This window comes from Amblyomma mixtum, chromosome 3 (genome assembly GCF_055824585.1).
Source record: "Amblyomma mixtum isolate Tamu chromosome 3, ASM5582458v1, whole genome shotgun sequence".
NCBI classification, from domain to species: domain Eukaryota; kingdom Metazoa; phylum Arthropoda; class Arachnida; order Ixodida; family Ixodidae; genus Amblyomma; species Amblyomma mixtum.
Genome location: NC_143014.1, coordinates 108,779,011 through 108,793,684, shown reverse-complemented (window position 1 = coordinate 108,793,684; position 14,674 = coordinate 108,779,011). Strand labels below are relative to the sequence as shown.

Here is a 14,674-nt window from a genome sequence, read left to right as displayed (position 1 = left end):
CACAGATAGGTACGTAAAAATATCACAGTTAAAATGAACAGCCTTGCATGAATATTTTTAGTTAGGAAAGGAGTCGAGAGCACGGACTGTACCTGCTTGCTCGGCTGTATGAATTAAAGCAACTTTAGTCAGAGTAGCCCCATTACAGCCTCTCTAATATGGAGTTGTTGATGTAATTGAAAATCAATTTTGAAATTCGTGGTTCTCCTGATTGCGTTATTTAGTAATCAATGCAAAAAGCTGTTGCAAAAACTTTCTTTAAATGAAAACTTCATACTCACAAACTTATTCTCAGTGTTCACATATTTAAAACCAGTGCTACAAGAGACAAGACAAAGCATGGGATAAGACAGATAAATATGCAAGTCTGCCAACATGCCAGTCTGCTGTTTTGCTTCAGTTCATTTCTCAGACATGGGCTTCTGTTACATGCCTAAATATGGAAGTCTACCAACTTTTCCAATTTGCTGTTTTACTTCAGTTTATTCTCAGTGCTGCTGTTACATTTTTCACTTGGGCTGGTAGCATTGTTGTGGTTTCTTTTCTTCTAATATGTTTCATCTTTATCACGTTTATATCTGTATCTATGAGATCTGCACCAACAACTAGCTGCTGTGCCTTGTGCTTTATCATTTGCAGGAATAATTAGTATGTGCGATGTGGTTAGGTGTTGTGTGAAGCAATTTATTTTTGTTTTCTGTAGTCATGAGACTTGAACTTGATGGAAAGCCTGTTGTTCCCTTTCCAGCACAGCTTTCTCTCAGTAGGAGGGGTAAATTGTTTTTAGTACGCATCTTTTTTGCCTTGACCTTGCTAAAATAACAATGGGGACTCAGTATATAGGCTGTCTATGTATGATATCAGTAATGCTTAACTGTTATTTGCACTTTCTGTTGTTTGAATGTGTATTAATTTTTCTGTATGTACCATATAGTATGCATCCTTCACCTCGCATTTATGAGAGAACCTTCCTGATATTTTTTTTGCATATTCCCCATTTTTACATCGCTGGAGTTTAGGCCCAACAAAATACCCATTGCCACAACTGCACTGTGCTCCCATTGGGAACGTTTACAATGGGTCGGTGGTCCATGCACTCTTGAAAAGCTGTAGTCAGGGTGAAACAGCTAGTTGTGGCTGCTGATACAGGATGAATGTCTGGTGCTGCATTTATCTGAAAAAAAAAAATGCAAGGAAAGAATAAAAATACAAAGGAAAACTGAGGTGCAAAATGGAAATGCAACAATGAAGGTGGTAATAAAAATTAGAAAACTGGGGGGAGAGGGGCGCAGTGCAGGGCCTGGTAAAGATATACCGCCATGGAATTGAAAAGGCAAGAAAGGAAAGTTAATGACTAAAAAGGAAAAGAAAAAAAAAGCAGGAGAGACAAAAAACAAAAAAAAAATGAAAATCGAGTTACAACTATACCAAATTCTACTCAGGTCAGGTGTGAGACCTTATCAACTGACCATGCCTATTCTGGACAGTGCCTACAGATTCTCACTTCCCTTTGGAGACATTTACCCTTAAACCTTTGTGGCATGGCATACACGATTGTGCACGTGACTTTTCAAAAATTTTTTACAAGCGTCTAGTGCTGTTTTCACAATGTCAGTGATGCATATACGATTGTGCACGTGACTTTTCAAATCTTTTTTACAAGCGTCTACTGCTGTTCTCACAATGTCAGTGATGCCGACTACATTTGGCATCCCTGCTGGACAGAATAAGAGTGCTATTTTGTCTTTAGAAAAGGAATCACTTTTCCAAAATAAGAAATAGAGATGGACTTTGTGAAGTTCTTTGGCAGGCTAAGGAAATGCTGTCTGATGCTGCCACTTTCTTCTATGACACAGTGAAATGTTTTACTCAAGGACACTGTAGCTAGGTTTTCATAGGGGAAACGGCTCTGGATAATAAGGAAAATAATTAATTTTGCATAAATATGTTTGATACAAGAATACAGACCATAAGACAAGCATGGAAGTGTGTGGCCAGCACGAATTTTTAAAGTTTTTGATCTATTCATGTTATTTTCGTGAAAAATGACAGAGAATGTTTACTACATTCGAATAAGTGTGAAAGTACGCATTTATGCTACGTAGAAGACGACGATGAGCGGGCAGTACCATGGAACGGAGCGCTCGTGCATCTCGGACATACAATTGGCAAGAGACAGTTTTTCTCGGTTCAGAACCACTGGATTAGTACTTACACATTAATAGGGAGATCTAAATATATGAACACAAATTTTCAGATTTTTGTTCGTTGGTGGTGGCTTGAACATAATGCGTGTCTGAGAGGGTTAAGGTTGCAGTGTCTTAAACCTGTGGATAAGGAATGATTTTCTGTATTTCCTATCTGTAGCTGATTTGGAGCCTGATAGTAGAATGAAAAATTTAAATTCATCAGAAGTGTGGCTGGATGGATTAAAATATTCAGACTGCTTTTTGAAGATTCTTTACTCTGTTAGCATAATGTCAAGTAGGTCTCACTCTCTCTCAAATGCATTGTTTCTGACAGAAAGAGCATTGTAGCATGTGAATAACATCAACTACATGAAACACATAAATAAAGCTAGACGGGTTAAGTCACTGTTGAGTGTGAAGTCACTCGCTACACTTGTAACCTTACTACTGTTCTGTAAATGCATGCACGTCTTACGTCTGGACTACGGACAGGAGCTTGTTATAGGTGGAGATTCTTTACCGAGCTTAGCATGCCGGAAGATATTCCAAAGGATCATGCTGCATCTTCATGTGACACTTAGTGCTCTGGGAAATGAGTTCTTTAGACTGCCATTGCTGAGTGGTATTTCCAGAGAATGTTGTTTATGTTTTTAACGGCAGTAAAGTGGTGTCTGGTTATCAGGGAAAGGGAACGCTCATTGCAAATGACCCTAAAGAATCAGCTTATTGTTGAAAGACAAAGAGACATGGCAGTGTGGTGCAGTGACTATTTCACGAAGCATTTTTACATGGCCGTTGGTTTCTTTCCAGTGTCTGAAATTTCCAAAAGAGTGCCTTACCACAACAACCTCAAGGTTGGTAAACTTATAACTGAAAAGGATGAAGTAGTAGGGTAAAGAATACGGGGTGTGCGACTATTCAAAATTTCTGAAGATTGGATTGAATAACTTCCTATTCAGTGCATGTGCTGAACCTGTCAGTTAGTGCACATTTAAAATTATTCAAAATCAATCGAATATACGTTAAAAGTATTAGAATAGTTTTCGAATAACAGGAACAAAATAAACCTGTAGTTTTTTCAACAACTGTTTCGAAAGCAGCCCACTCCGATGCCATACCATGCTGCATGCTGCAACCAGTCCACATGAGCAGGAAGGTTTAGCGGTATACCACGCATTCCATTTCTGAGGCAGCACTTATATTGCTCATACAAGGCCTCCAAGATTAGGCGAGGCAGCAGTGTTGAGCCATTTTTAGCTAACCCTGCTATGATGCCCAGTCACTGAGGCCATGACACATAGCTCACGTCCCTCTCATCTACTGAGATGTGCTGCCTAGCTGTTGTCAGCAGTAGCATAACTTAATTTTCCTGTACAGTCGCGGGTAAAAAAGATTAGCACAGATCACTGGCGATCAGAATTTGTATATCTCACCATGTGGCGCTGCGGTACGCAGACCTGCCTAACGGGCTGTTTCCATATTTGCAGCCTAGGGGGGGACGGCAGGAAGTAAGCTTTATCAAGCGTGCACCGCCCGAGCGTTGAAGTGCCGGCCCTACGTGACTGTGCTTGCGGCATTTATTTTGGCTCGGTTATCATGAGCAAAGATGGCTTCTTTTTATTACTGTTTTTTTTATGTCCACGATGGTTTGTCAAAAGGAACTAGCGGGAACAATAGACGATAACGCTGCTTTTAGCCAGTAATTTTTCTGTCCGTGGCAGTCCGCTTAACCCCCCTAATACTGTAGAATGGGAGCGGCACGGCACTCTCGTTATTAGCCTCTTCGCCACCCGCAGCGCCATGCGTTGTCATTCCGGCGCTCTGGTGTTCCGTCATGTGTGCTAATCTTTTTTACCCGCGACTGTACACATCACATACTGTGGTTTTCCAGTCTTTTTCAGTATAAAATCAAGTTGGCTTTAATAAGTAAATGCATTTTAACTGTAAGGAGGCTACTTTTATTGAAAATGGACCCTTGGTAAGCTGAAAAGATTTGAAAGTGAAATGCATATGTTACCACAAACGGCCGTTTTTGCAACCAAACTGAAGTGTTGCCAAGACAATCTTTTGCTTGGGTCCCTGGCCAGGATTCCAAAAGATGGTCATGAATTTTTTTCAATTCTGACGTAATCAGTTTGAATCAAGCAGCAAGAAAAAAATGCATTAAATACGACTTTGTTGCTGAACAAACGTGGACAAAAAGAGCCATAAAGTTTATTTTTGCTAACAACGAAAATTGGATTGACTTGTTCACAGTGTTACCTTTAATATACTGACTGCGTTTCAGCCCCCTAGTAGAGGCCTGTGTTGCCTATTTTGGCACCTAAAGCTATTACTTTATGAGTAGGACCACACTATTTTTGACATGCCGTGCCCCTACAGTATAATCGCTTTTGCCTTGGTACGTGATATGGGTGACAAGAGGCAGTCAACAATTAAGCCCAAATATGATGGAATGTATAGCGACCTAATCACAGTATTGGATTCATATTTCATAACCATTGTAACAGCAATAATTTTTGCACGGCTATCTTCTGTATTTGATCTGTCACCATGGTGCTTCTATAATTGCAGCATGGCTACTTCTGAGGTGAATTTTTTTTTTACCCAAGAAAAAGAAACACAGAAGAAACACGTGCAACTCAGTTTTTCAGAACCCAGCTTCAGAGGGCACACCAGCTGCAAACCATCTCTAGAGCCAGTAAAGCAAAAACTACGAGTTTTAATGAATGAAAATTTTACCGTATTTACACGATTGTAAGTCGACCTATTTTTCAAAATTTGAAAATCCGAAGTATGTGTGTGTGTGTGGGGGGGGGTCGACTTAAAATCGAAACCAAAGCATCGCACTATAAATAAAGGCGAGACAAACGAGATATCGGCGTGGTTGCATTTTGCTGCGCGGCTCCGTCGCATCGCTCTTGGTGCTGGCCTTGAGCAACTGCAATGTCGACGCGCAGAACCGGCATCCCCGCCCCGCGCGAGGGAGGCGGCCGGCCGATGGTGGCTGTCGATAAGCACCAACCCACTCCCCACACGTGGCCGCAGATTACGTATGCTGATAAGCGGCAGCGGCCCGATAACGCATTCTACTCTTAATAGGCGTTGTCCAAGTTTTTTTTTTGTTTACTTTCAAGCACTCGGCGCCCAAGGGAGCGTCAGTAGTTGATGGAAGGGCTGCTGTTTCAATATATTAACTCTATGGTTTCAATCGTGGCGGCACCCCCACTCGGAACCACAGCGGCGCCAGGGAGTGTCGGTAGCCGACGGAAGAGCCGACGCCACTCGCGCGTAGTTTCGTTTTGGTTCTGACGCATTCGACTACTGCCGGCCGCGTTTCACAGGTTTTTAATGTAGTGCTTCGTCATTCGTCATTTGTGCTCCAGGTCTGGTAAGCGACCGGCGCTCATTCACGGCTACGTTCAAGATGTCTGTCATTCTTTATGCCGAAGAAACGAACTGCGCGCCGGGCCGCAAGTTCGACTTTCGCACTGATCAAGTGATACAGGTGTGGCAGCTACAGCGAGGCAAAATTCTCAGCTGTTCCACGCGATGTCATGATGTGGCTGTTTGCGAAGTGCAGGATTTCGCTGCATGACGATGTTCGAACGACGCGCTATGGGACCGCAGCAGCGATCACGACGGCAGCGCTAGCGAGGACGATGGCGCAAGTGTGGACGAGTAGTCTAATTTTTGTTTTCCACTTCCGCGTGCACTTCCGCGTGCGGCAGCCGATAGCGGCTGGTGATAAGCGGAAGCCACAGGATAGTACTGTCGCGTTACTGTCAAGTTTAAATGACCTTCAAGTTTTTTTTCAGCATTCTAATGTGGGGGGGGGGGGGGGTCGACTTACATTCGAGTCGACTTACAATCGTGTAAATACGGTACATAAAACAGCAGAAAAAAAGGAGGAAATGCTATGGACAAAATTTTGACATTTACTTTTTCACATTTACATTTTGACATTTAAAGGGTGATTTTCCAGGATATTTACATCTTTTTCTTGTAAAAACTGAAAGCTTCAGTAAAAAATCTGTCCACAACATTTTCTCTCCTTTCTGCTGCAAACCCTGTTAAAATTCCATCAGATTTAGGAGCACTAGAGCATCTGATAATGCCCTAACTTTAGTGAACCCTCTTACGACTGTGAGAGAAATCTGCAAAGGAACATTTGATTATCAAAATATGTGCTGCATTGAAAAAAATGTGGTATTAGTCATTTAAGCATATCTACAATAACTTGTGCGCTCAATTGAACTCGCTACTTAAGGAATATGTTACAGGGTAGAAGACAGTTACAAACAATAGTCATGTGAGAGCTTTTAGCTTGCTGTAGATTTGGGCATAAGTTCAGTGTGTTGGAAATTATTTTGCCAGAGTACATTTGGAATTGTCCAGCGTTTGTGTGAAAGGGGTTAGAGTGCTGTCTTCTGAAATAGGAAGGAAGTAATCAAGTGGAAGAGGGTTGTCGTGAAAAGTTGTTTGAATAAATCTCGATCAATGCTTCTTTAAAGTGCTTTTACTTGCATTGAGTGAGAAGAAAATTTGTCTTACCGCTGAAATATTTATAGCTAGCAAGAAAGCACTAGCTGTAAGCTTCAATCTTCACTGCCAGTGCAGAAATTGAAGGCCACATCTTCAAAAATTAAAAATAATGGAAATGGGATGAAAGTAGTATTCTACAGATTGATTTCTTGTTATCCAAATCAAACCTGACAGCAGCACATTGTGGCAAAGTGCTCATTTTGTTCTCTCAGCCTGTTAGAATACCTCGCATAAATCCCTTCCTTTCCTTTTCCTTTTTCTTTTTCCTTTTCCCGTTACTTTTTAATTCCTTTTTGCATAAATGGAGTTAACTCCATTTATGCCCTGAGGCAATAAATAATGTTATCAAAAATAATAAATAAAACCCGCAAATTGTGCTTCTTTGTAACAATGGCCCAGATCTGAAGTGAAGATATGAATACGAAATGAATGAAACTATGGAAAAATTACAGGATCGCACTTAAGTCTGCTTAATAATGGAAATTCAAGAGCCTTTCCCTGTTATCTTTTTCTCCCTGTGTTTTTGATTATTTTTATTATTTTTATAGTTTCATTTTTTGTTTTTATTACTGTTAATTTTTGTTTAATTTTTTTTTCAGATCACTGCGGCGACCTGCATTGGAGCAATGTGAAAGCAAAATGTCCATATGCTATATCGCGCCATGGCTATTCTGAAGTCCAAGTGCTATATCGATGTCCATGGCTATTGCGACGTCTAAGTGTACTTTTGGTGCTTAATTAATTAACTAATTACGCCAAATCAACCAAATTTGAACTTTAGCGAGATTTTTCCCCCCACTACCTCATGTAATCAAACTTTTTTCATATATTATAGAACGCCATAAACGTGCGGAAAAAATTAGCGGACAATTTTTGATGACGCGTACATAGCCATATAATAATGCTCTCGCATTAATAAGTACATAAACGATTTAGCTAAGAGGGGCAACAGCATGGCGTGGCTGTTGACAACCTGTAGGGTATATTATAGTGCGATTGCGCATCCAACTGCACGACGCTCCTTTCTGTTCAAAGAACGGGGTGTCGAGAATGCTCTTTCGACATGTCGGCGCTGGACTCAGGAAAACCTCTAGACCCAGTGCGCAACGTGGAAGGACAGGCCAGGCATGCATGCGCCAGAACGGTTTTGGTTCATCAACTTCCCTCACTTCATGGGCTTGAATGCGTCGTTTTATTTCTCTCCTCGCTTTTGTTGTCACTTCTTTAGATACCCAGAACTCATTATGCTGAAATTTTGATTTATTTCTTAAATTGTGTAATCATGAACTCATTTCTTGTGTTGTCTTTGTGCATACTGACTCTGTAACTCGACTCATTATATTGGCCATTGTGATATGTTACGGATGTTAACCCCCCCCCCCCCCCCCCTCCCTTATGCAATGTCCTGTTATGCTCCAAGCTCAGCTCGCCGACATGAGGCGTCGGACTGGACCTGGGTAGTGCAATAAAAGTTTTTCTCTCTCGAATGTTCGCGGCACTTCCACTCAGCGTGATAACATTGTCATGGGGTACCAATTTTCACCAACATTTTGGTGGCTTCTGATATATCAAGCCTGCATATGTGCAGATGTCTGCTAGGAAGATGCCCATTAACGGATTAGTCCTAGCTGGAAGAGACATGCTTGGGTAATGTAAAATATAAATTTGAGTGTTTAATATCACGAAGCGACACCTAGGCTATGAGTGACGCCATAGTGGAGGGCTCTGGATTTATTTAGACCACCTGGGGTTCTTTAACGTGCGCTGACATCGCACGCACAGCACGCGGGCGTCTTTGTGACCGACCTTTAGTGGGTGCGGGATATTCGAAGGCCACTGATGTTTTAGCCGTTTGCTTTGCCATTATATTGCCGTTTATCGCAGGCTTTCGTGTTGAGATGTTCGGGAAAAAAATCAGTCCAAAGGATAGGGCACAATCGGTGGCATTTCCAGGTCAGACTACGTACGAAATTGGAGTTTCTGAGACAAATCCGAGTTCGGAAAAATTTTACCGACGAAGTGTTTATTTCAGGTCTTTATTTATTCGAAAGCGCAGAAATTTGGAGGTAGCGCTCTGGTTCTGCATTCTGAGCAGCCGCGCACTGATTTTATCCTTGCGACTAAAGTGCCCGCTGTCTAGAAGCTGTGACACCTGCTGGAAGCAAGCTACGCTCTGCCTTAGAACGGCGCGTCACCATTGGGTATTCCGGAGACACAGAGCATTGGCAGGGTATCACGCTTCTGGCTGGTCGGCGCCAGCTGTAGCTTCCAATTAATTACCAGCAAATTGTGAGACTTGACATACAGTCAGTCCGCACTGTAGACCAACGCACAGTAACGTGACCGTGAGTCACGATGTACAGGATCTTCCGGCAAAAAGGAGGGTTACAAGCTTAGTTGGCAGAAGATAGGTATCATCCGCCCTGCTGCAACGGTACGCGATTGATATTAAGGCCTACATGTCCTGGCATTCTTCAAGCAGCTTCTGAAGAAGGTTATCTTCGCGAACAGAGTTTTGCATCCATGGATGTGGACGCCGTGGGATCAGACACAGTCCAGATGCCCGGATTTGCGTGCAGCCGTTTTCTGTACCGAATGGTCCGAGTTCTGAAATGCAGCGGTAGCGGGGTAACCCCTGATGCCGTGGCCACCAGCCGATTTTATATCCTTGATTTCGATGTCTGTGAGTCGTCACTATCACTATCACTCCGTCACTATAGTTGGTCGCAAACGATTTATTTTAATGGCTGCACTAACTCTTCCGACATTTACATGCAGCGGAAGTGCAGTGTGCGCGCGTGTTTATGTTCCCCTCCCCCCTCTCCTCCTTTTTGCCTGCCTTGCCGACAGATGTGCCCATTGAGGATGTCCCACGTGGTCACGATTCGCAGAAGAGCGGAAATCTGGGCCAGCTCTTGTCCTTTTCGTCCTTGCCTTTTTTGACTGGTTCTCCTCTTCATTTTGGTCGAAATTTATCAGGAGCATTTACTACAGCGTACTTCACAGTCCACAGCGTTGATTTGGCATGTAAAATCCTTTTGGTTTATTAACATATCGCCTTTCCCTCGAAAAGCTCCACGCCGAAACGGAAAGCGCAAAGCGTGTTTCGTATAATTGCGTTTACAGCTGCCTAAAATGGACTTATGTGTTGCTTAGCTGAGAGAGACACATTTTATTCTGTCACCGCTGAAGCTCCTTTAACAGTCAGTATCTATGTGATCCAGAGGCATCTAACCAAAACCAAAGACAAAACGGCAATGAATGGAACAAGTCCAGCTGGCCCGGAAGGAATGTAATGCTAAAAAAAAATTCCAGACGGTTTATCATGGTTAAGCGCGGAATATCGTGCAGTAGCACTAGTTACGGTGGGCACTTAAGGTCCTTACGTGCTGTGAATTCGAAGGCATCTTTTGACCTAAAGGCTTTACACTAAAGGCCTTAACCATGAATGTCTTTACACTATGAAGGCCTTCATCCTATAGGTCTTTACCATAAGGCCTTAACCATAAAGACCTTTGACCTTTGTGGCAGGTGGGCCGCCTGCCACAAAGCAGGCTTCAGGGACGTACAGACTTGGTCAAAAGTCTTAAAGGATCCCTGAAAATGGTGTTGGAGGTTGGCTATAAAGTGCTTGTATTATGTAGAGTACAGGCCAGCGAGCGTTCATGCCGCGTACAAGACCTCAAAAGCGAGCCGATAATTTACAATACAATTTTAAGAACTCCCGCTTCCGCGCCTCGCGGCGACCAGCGGTGGCGAGCTTTCGCTCGAATCCGCGCGCATTGCGTCGCGTAGCGCTCTTTACGTCAGCAGCAGAATGCCATCATTGGTTCGCCGCGCCAGCGCCGTCGATGCCAAACCAGTTTAGAAGGCGTTGGCTCCGCCCTTTGGGGAATTCCCACCCGCGTCGGCGGACAGACATTTCAGCGCGCAAAAAGTGACGAGGGGAGAGGGAAAGGCGCGAAGACGCGAAAATTCAAATTTTGACTACAAATAACTCAGCTTCCACAAAACGCATAAAAAAAATTGCTGGAAGATATTTGTGACGCTATGTCCTTTAGCATCCTAAGCATATCACATCTTTGTTGAGACCCCCTTTCACAGCCCCTTTAAGGCCAAAGTCTTTTCCCTTCATCGCATAAAATAGCCATTACGGCACTATTAAAAACAGAATTACCTTGAAATGCTAGTAGAAGGTTTATTCTGGAAGCAGAGGAGCTTCCTGCTTGACGTGTATTTTGAATAATCCGCTACACGGAGCATTCCAGGAACATTCATTTCGCTGCAGCTGAACGCTGTGGCCTTAAGACTTTTGACCAAGAGTGTACGTACTCACGTATGCCCGAAAGCGGAAAATGCGCCTAGTGCTGCCGCTCTAAAGACGCTTCTCCTGCAGAATTTTGCGCCCTGCCTTGGGACGAACAAGATACAGCTTTAAAGCAGAAAGGTGGCCTAGAGCTCACTAGCCGGTCGCTATAGCTTGTAGACGATTGTCAGCGCATCAGAAAAGAAGAAGAAAGCACAGGACAGAGCGCGAAATTTAGACTACACACGACGAACATTTGACCAGATTTTGTGATCTCGTCTCTTTTCCGCGCACTGTCGCTTGTCCGTTTTATTTTTATTTTTATTTTATTTATTGATACCCTCAGGGTGGGAACATTACAGAGGGGAGTGGGTTAATACAACGATATATACGAACACAGCAAAAATTTCACAATATAAGTAACAAATAACGTGAATGTCTGGAATATACCTGGAACAGTGTTAAGTGTGCGGGCATACAACAGGATGGATGATTACAACCTCAGAGACAGTTTCTAATTGTAATATCACATGTCAGTACACAAAAACCAGCAAAAATACAAATTAAAGAAACTAGGAAGGTGATCTGTTATACAGTACAAAACTTGTTAGAAGCTACATATTGCGTATGGCTGACTGAAATAATGAAGGTTGGGTGATCATTGCAACAGAGGAGGGAAGGCGATTCCAATCTATTGATGTGCGGGGAAGGAATGAATCGGAAAATGTTTTAGTATTGCATATAAATGTGCCAACTTTGTGAATGTGGTCTAAACGTGATGACATATATGAAGGTGGAATCAATAATTGATCATGCAGAATATTATGGTGAAAGATCTTATGAAACATAGATAGCCGTGCAAGATTACGCCGGGATGCCAGTGATAAGAGGTTTAGGTTAGATTTCATGGTAGATATGCTGGATGTGCGATTATAATTAGAAAAGATGAAGCGAGCTGCATTGTTTTGGATCATTTCGATCTGGTTAATCAAGATTTTAATACCTGGGTCCCAAATTGACGATCCATACTCGAGTTGTGAACGAACAAGTGTTTTATAGAATAGAAGCTTAGTGTCAGTAGGCGCTGCATGAAAGTTGCGTTTTAAGTACCCTAACATGCGATTAGCTTTGCGAATGATGAATTCGACATGAGTTTTCCAGCTGTGGTTAGAAGTGATATGAATGCCCAGATATTTATATGTCGCGACAGATTCAAGAGCAATATTGTTGAGGTGATACGTAGGTAAGTCGCAAGTTGTTCGAGATATGCGCATGAATTTACATTTCTTCACGTTAAGCGTCATTTTCCATGTCTCGCATCAAGAGGAAATGTTGTTAATATCAGCTTGAATTGCCTGTATGTCGTCTTCGGTTATTATTTCGCGATAAAGAACACAGTCATCTGCAAATAAGTAAATGGATGAGGTAACGCAGTTAGGTAGATCGTTAATGAAAATTAAGAAAAGCAAAGGCCCGAGAACGGTTCCTTGCGGAACGCCGGAAAGAACGGGATGTGGACACGAGTTAACGCTATTGGCAGTTACAAATTGTTGACGGCCGATTAGAAAACACTCTAGCCACCTTAGTACGTTAGTATCGAGCCCAATCATGCGCAATTTTAGCAGTAAAAGCCGATGACACACCTTATCAAATGCCTTGGCGAGGTCTAAAAAGATGCAGTCAGCGATGGAGCGATGATCAAGAATTGTATGTAACCTATGAGTAAATAAAAGAAGTTGCGTCTCGCATGAGTATGACTTGCGAAAACCATGCTGTGCAGGATGAAAAAATGAGTTTGATTCTAAGAAATTTACTATTTGTGAAAAAAGAACGTGTTCGAATATCTTACAGGGGATGCTAGTGATTGAAATAGGGCGATAGTTATGAGGCGAGTGCTTATTTCCAGATTTATGTGCTGGAACCACCTTCCCTGTCTTCCAATCCTCCGGCATCGTACCATTATCTAAGGATTGCTGGAATATTTTAGTCAGAATAATCGATGAATATATTTTAGTGCTTTTTAAAAATTTTGCGTTAATTGTGTCAGTGCCAGTGTTCAGTGCAACAGTGTTTGCTGTTGCACTGAACACGTCCGTAAGCTCAAGCGATAGCGACGTCCCAAACCCCATTCTGCTACATATTGAGAGGGTCCGCTGTTCGGTCTAAGTAATCGCCACATTGTTCACGCCCAGCTGTATGACATTGCTACAGATCGTACATTACCGCTTTGCTGGGAAGACTGCAGAGCTGAACCACATTCGTTGGTCAGGGTTGACCAATGAGGACCCCGCGGTGTACGTAACGTTCACATTCTAGTGCTGTAAAACCCTGAAAAGTGCATCTCCCTTGATAAGCATTCCTTAATAAGACCACCATAATCGCCAAATATCAAGACCAGGTCTCAAGGATGATTTACGAGGCATTTAACATTCATAAATACGATGACACGTTTGTCAGCCAGCTGTCGGTGGCTCTGTTCCCAAAGAGCTTGTGTTTCTTAATCAGTGAGACCATTTGATACCACCTGATTGTTGACATTCCCCGATTGATGCTTGATTCTTTGTGTATCTACTGATCATGTTCACTTTATTGCTGCCTTCCATGTCGCAATAATTCATATGGTTGCTAGTCAGTACATGTGTCTGTGTCCTTCTCTTCCATCCCGTCAGTTGGCGCTGTTCAGTCGTTTCCAGCCACATGCACCAACCAGCCCGACTAAGCCCTTTTCTTGATTATATATACCGTATATACTCGTGTAAGGGCCGCCCCCACGTAAGGGCCGCATCTCCAACTTGGCCGCCGGCAATCCGAAAAAAAAAGGTGAGCCAAAAACTGTTTCATGCGTGCATAATTTTGGCCGCGTAAAAATCGCTACGACCACGAACGCGTCGTCCCGCGCGCCGTGCTCGGCCTGGAACCCCGCACACGCGGTCCGTCATCGCTAGCTCGCTCGGCGTTCGCACCAGAAAGGATTGACAAAACGTTATGCTGTGCAAAAGCCAGGATGGGGTGCAGGCGTGTTGGGTGTGCCTCACCGTGCAAGAAAACGCGAGTGGCGCGCTTTTGGGCGGTGACGCGCCGCTCCAAGCCGTCACAAGCGTGGATCTTAACTTAGGATCACGAGAAATTTGCCAGTAAAGTAATACAGTGATGAAGCAACCGCTAGCAACCTGTCTTACTGCAGGTGCTAATCGCGCAGATCGCGCGGGCACAATCCACACAATTAATGCATTGTGTATTCGAAGGATTCGTCGCGCCTGCGCTAATTCGTCATAAAAATGGGTATCGTCGCGTAAAAAACGGACGTGTAATCGGGGCTGCGCTGTAGCAGAAATCTTTAGCGGAAGAAAGCCGGTGTATATATATATATATATATATATATATATATATATATATATATATATATATATATATATATATATATATATATATATATATATATACAGAGAGAGAGAGAGAGAGAGAGATAAAGAGGGGGGGCTAATTGGCTAAAATAGGTTTCTCGGCCTGGCAATGCTGCCGATCGGCTTCTCGTTCGGCGGAGAGCACAAGAGGGTCTTGTTGATGACGAGACTGGAGTGATTCAGCTCTTTGCGGGCGCAAGTCAGTCCAAATAAAAGTCGTTTCGAAGACG

At 43.0% G+C, this 14,674-nt stretch overlaps 1 long non-coding RNA gene across 1 annotated transcript in view; it reads right to left on the bottom strand.

Moving 5' to 3' along the window:
- Positions 1–455: 455 nt before the first annotated feature.
- The window catches only part of LOC149351318 (uncharacterized), a 56,945-nt gene continuing 42,726 nt past the window's right edge, over positions 456–14,674 (bottom strand). Inside the window, exon 3 of the long non-coding RNA XR_016290576.1 lies at positions 456–1,174. This is a non-coding gene — a long non-coding RNA (uncharacterized LOC149351318). The remainder of the gene's footprint in view (positions 1,175–14,674) is intronic.